Source organism: Coffea arabica, chromosome 7e (assembly GCF_036785885.1).
Source record: "Coffea arabica cultivar ET-39 chromosome 7e, Coffea Arabica ET-39 HiFi, whole genome shotgun sequence".
Taxonomy (NCBI): Eukaryota; Viridiplantae; Streptophyta; class Magnoliopsida; order Gentianales; family Rubiaceae; genus Coffea; species Coffea arabica.
This window is the reverse complement of record NC_092323.1, coordinates 47,995,717-48,000,716: the sequence shown is the minus strand read 5'-3', so window position 1 is coordinate 48,000,716 and position 5,000 is coordinate 47,995,717.

Genomic DNA, 5,000 nt, shown 5'->3' with positions numbered 1-5,000 from the left:
ACTGTCATCAGGTGAGCAGTACTCTTGGAAAAAGGCTCGTGACGAAATGAACTGAGCTGAGAACAGTCGTGCGAGCTGGGTAAAAGACCGGATCGACCTGGGGGGAAGTCCCTGGAACCACTGCCGGGCCCTTCCTTCTAGGAACATCGGGAAGGTCTTGCACCTGACCGCATCCACGGCCGTTTGTAGGCGCATCTGCGTCATGAACACGAACAGGTGGTCTTCCGGATCCGTAGTTGCGTCGTAAGATTTCATGTTTGGAATTTTGAACTTTGCGGGCAGTTGGTAGTCCTCAATATCGACCGTGAAGGGGGAAGCAATGTGCCTGTCCGCCTCAGGGTCCAGCAGTAGGTCCAGCTCGTCCTGCACCTGTTGTCGCCCCTTCAGGGGGGAGAGCCTCCGGACGGGCTCCGGGTGTTCAGCTCGGGAGTTCTTGTGCGAGGGTTCTCCGACCTCGACCTGCTCACGCGTAAGTTCCCGGCGCGCCCGCTTGGCCCCGGGCTCGGGACTCCCGGTTCGGGACTCTGACATGTCGGCTTCCTGGACCTTAGGTTCTTTGTTCAGATGACCTTCCGACTGCCCTTTGAGGTAGTTCATGATAGCCTCAAAGGTGGGCAGGTTTTCCGCCACCGTCTGAACCAGCTGTTCAGGCGGGATTCGTGAGGGCCCCGCCCCTTTTTCTCCAGGTGTTGGACCTCGAGAGGAGTTTTGGGGGCCACTTCGCTCGGTCCCCTTGGATCCGCCAGCGTTCCTCTGCGACCTAGTCTTCGGCATGTTTTTCGCGAAAAAAGAGAATACGTGTTCCCACAGACGGCGCCAATTGATGCGACTGCCAAAAACCAGATCCGAGCTGAGCTGCTGCGAGCTGAACGAGCTGGTCAGGGACGAGCTGATGGGAGGAAAGCCAGCGAACTGAGCTCAGTCCTGGAAAGCGATCCGAGCTGTGCTGCTGCGAGCTGAGAGGGAGCGAGCAGGTGAGCTGGCGAGGTGAGCGAGCCGACCTGCAAATGGACAGACGGCGGGCCGAGCTGAGCCGCTACAAACCGAGCTGGTTGGGAGCCGCCGAGCTGAGAAGGGAAGACCGAGCAGAATGCCCTGCGAAGAAAAGAACGACGGCGGGACTAGAGTCCCTGGAATAGCTCCGACGGTCAAGTCAGTAGAGCTCAAGAGTAGAACAACAGTAGAGAGTACTGTAGATGGCGTACCTTGTGTCGTCTTGTGGCGCTGTATATATAGGCTTTAATGGGTAGTAGTTTCCATATAGGAGTCAAAGTCCCCTTAGGGTTCGGAGTCCTTCTAGGGTTTCGTATGACAACCCCTAAAGGTCCGGAGGCGGCGGCCCATCAGGCCCACTTCATGGAGAGGCGGCGGCTACGGCTGAGCTGACCTCCCTCTATTCCGAGCTGCTCTACCCGAGCTGACATGTGGCATCCGTAGATTAGTTGGCCGAGCTGACAGGTTATCATGTCCGAACTGACACGTGGCTACGGGAAATTTGCCCCACTACACTAGCCCCCCTTTGAGTCTAGAGTCACTGGGGAGTCACGTGAGTCTAGACCAAGTTTCTTGGCGAAGAGTCAGTTCGGTGTGAGACCCATGATTCCACGATTGCGGCCCTTGCTCGAGTAACTTGTAAGACCGAACTGAGTAGGACCAGTTTTTTTTTTTTTTTGTATGAACTCCTCCTTTGTAAATAGACTCTTTGTGGACTGAATAGACTTTTGTTTCTTCTATATTCAGCAAAATTTTTCATTCATGTCTTTCTTATCATGCTGTCTAAATACACTTGCGCGAACAGACCACGGGCTAGCGCGCGAACTGACTTCCAAATAGTTCATATATTTGCACGAAAAGATAGGACCATGCGCGACCAAACAACTCAGGTTATGTATGGACAGAGTGAGTGAGTTTTAATGAAAGAGCCTCATACTCGAACTCGTTATTGGAGGTCCTGAAGTCGAACCTCAAGGCGCAAGTCAATTTTTCCCCCGTAGGGCTGATTAGGGGGGGTCCAACTCCACACCCTTGCTTGATACTCTATCACTATACGATGTCCAGGTTGGGATGGCCTGTCCAGCAACCTCCTTGGTTTCTTCGGCCTGTACAGCCTCTCCGATCTGTTTGGCCTCTGCAGCTTCTCCGACCTGCTCGGCCTCGGCTGATCTCTCGGCTTGTGTGACCTCGGCAGCCTCTCCGGCCTGTTTGGCCTCAGCTGTCTCTGGTCAGCTCGGCCTCGACTGCTCTTGCGGCCTGTATGACCTCGGCAGCCTCTCCGACCTGCTCGACCTCAGCTGCATATCTGGCCAGCTCGGCCTTGGCTGATCTCTCGGCTCGTGTGACCTCGGCAGCCTCTCCGGCCTGTTTGGCCTCAGCTGTGTCTCTGGTCAGCTCGGCCTCAACTGCTCTTACAGCCTGTATGACCTCGGAAGCCTTCCCGGCCAGCTCGGCCTCATCTGCGTCTCCGGCCAGCCCGGCCTCGGCTGAACTCGCGGCTCGTGTGACTTCGGCAGTTTCTCCGGCCTGTTTGGCCTCAACTGTGTCTTTGGTCAGCTCGGCCTCAACGGCTCTCACGGCCTACTTGACCTAGGCAGTTTCTCCTGTTCACCGTTCAAGCGATTCGCTTCCACTGCATTAGCCCTTTCGTGAGCTCGGTCCAACATCTCCCGAACTGATTTGGGAGGTCTCTCCACGAACTCGGTATATAGTCTCTGTTTGCGCAGTCCGTTGATGAAGGCAGCCATGACGACCTTATCATCCCGATCCCGGACCTGGAGGGACTCGTTGTTGAATCGGACCATGTACTCACGCAGCGATTCCTCGGGCTTTTGCTGAACTGTCATCAGGTGAGCAGTACTCTTGGAAAAAGGCTCGTGACGAAATGAACTGAGCTGAGAACAGTCGTGCGAGCTGGGTAAAAGACCGGATCGACCTGGGGGGAAGTCCCTGGAACCACTGCCGGGCCCTTCCTTCTAGGAACATCGGGAAGGTCTTGCACCTGACCGCATCCACGGCCGTTTGTAGGCGCATCTGCGTCATGAACACGAACAGGTGGTCTTCCGGATCCGTAGTTGCGTCGTAAGATTTCATGTTTGGAATTTTGAACTTTGCGGGCAGTTGGTAGTCCTCAATATCGACCGTGAAGGGGGAAGCAATGTGCCTGTCCGCCTCAGGGTCCAGCAGTAGGTCCAGCTCGTCCTGCACCTGTTGTCGCCCCTTCAGGGGGGAGAGCCTCCGGACGGGCTCCGGGTGTTCAGCTCGGGAGTTCTTGTGCGAGGGTTCTCCGACCTCGACCTGCTCACGCGTAAGTTCCCGGCGCGCCCGCTTGGCCCCGGGCTCGGGACTCCCGGTTCGGGACTCTGACATGTCGGCTTCCTGGACCTTAGGTTCTTTGTTCAGATGACCTTCCGACTGCCCTTTGAGGTAGTTCATGATAGCCTCAAAGGTGGGCAGGTTTTCCGCCACCGTCTGAACCAGCTGTTCAGGCGGGATTCGTGAGGGCCCCGCCCCTTTTTCTCCAGGTGTTGGACCTCGAGAGGAGTTTTGGGGGCCACTTCGCTCGGTCCCCTTGGATCCGCCAGCGTTCCTCTGCGACCTAGTCTTCGGCATGTTTTTCGCGAAAAAAGAGAATACGTGTTCCCACAGACGGCGCCAATTGATGCGACTGCCAAAAACCAGATCCGAGCTGAGCTGCTGCGAGCTGAACGAGCTGGTCAGGGACGAGCTGATGGGAGGAAAGCCAGCGAACTGAGCTCAGTCCTGGAAAGCGATCCGAGCTGTGCTGCTGCGAGCTGAGAGGGAGCGAGCAGGTGAGCTGGCGAGGTGAGCGAGCCGACCTGCAAATGGACAGACGGCGGGCCGAGCTGAGCCGCTACAAACCGAGCTGGTTGGGAGCCGCCGAGCTGAGAAGGGAAGACCGAGCAGAATGCCCTGCGAAGAAAAGAACGACGGCGGGACTAGAGTCCCTGGAATAGCTCCGACGGTCAAGTCAGTAGAGCTCAAGAGTAGAACAACAGTAGAGAGTACTGTAGATGGCGTACCTTGTGTCGTCTTGTGGCGCTGTATATATAGGCTTTAATGGGTAGTAGTTTCCATATAGGAGTCAAAGTCCCCTTAGGGTTCGGAGTCCTTCTAGGGTTTCGTATGACAACCCCTAAAGGTCCGGAGGCGGCGGCCCATCAGGCCCACTTCATGGAGAGGCGGCGGCTACGGCTGAGCTGACCTCCCTCTATTCCGAGCTGCTCTACCCGAGCTGACATGTGGCATCCGTAGATTAGTTGGCCGAGCTGACAGGTTATCATGTCCGAACTGACACGTGGCTACGGGAAATTTGCCCCACTACACTAGCCCCCCTTTGAGTCTAGAGTCACTGGGGAGTCACGTGAGTCTAGACCAAGTTTCTTGGCGAAGAGTCAGTTCGGTGTGAGACCCATGATTCCACGATTGCGGCCCTTGCTCGAGTAACTTGTAAGACCGAACTGAGTAGGACCAGTTTTTTTTTTTTTTTGTATGAACTCCTCCTTTGTAAATAGACTCTTTGTGGACTGAATAGACTTTTGTTTCTTCTATATTCAGCAAAATTTTTCATTCATGTCTTTCTTATCATGCTGTCTAAATACACTTGCGCGAACAGACCACGGGCTAGCGCGCGAACTGACTTCCAAATAGTTCATATATTTGCACGAAAAGATAGGACCATGCGCGACCAAACAACTCAGGTTATGTATGGACAGAGTGAGTGAGTTTTAATGAAAGAGCCTCATACTCGAACTCGTTATTGGAGGTCCTGAAGTCGAACCTCAAGGCGCAAGTCAATTTTTCCCCCGTAGGGCTGATTAGGGGGGGTCCAACTCCACACCCTTGCTTGATACTCTATCACTATACGATGTCCAGGTTGGGATGGCCTGTCCAGCAACCTCCTTGGTTTCTTCGGCCTGTACAGCCTCTCCGATCTGTTTGGCCTCTGCAGCTTCTCCGACCTGCTCGGCCTCGGCTGATCTCTC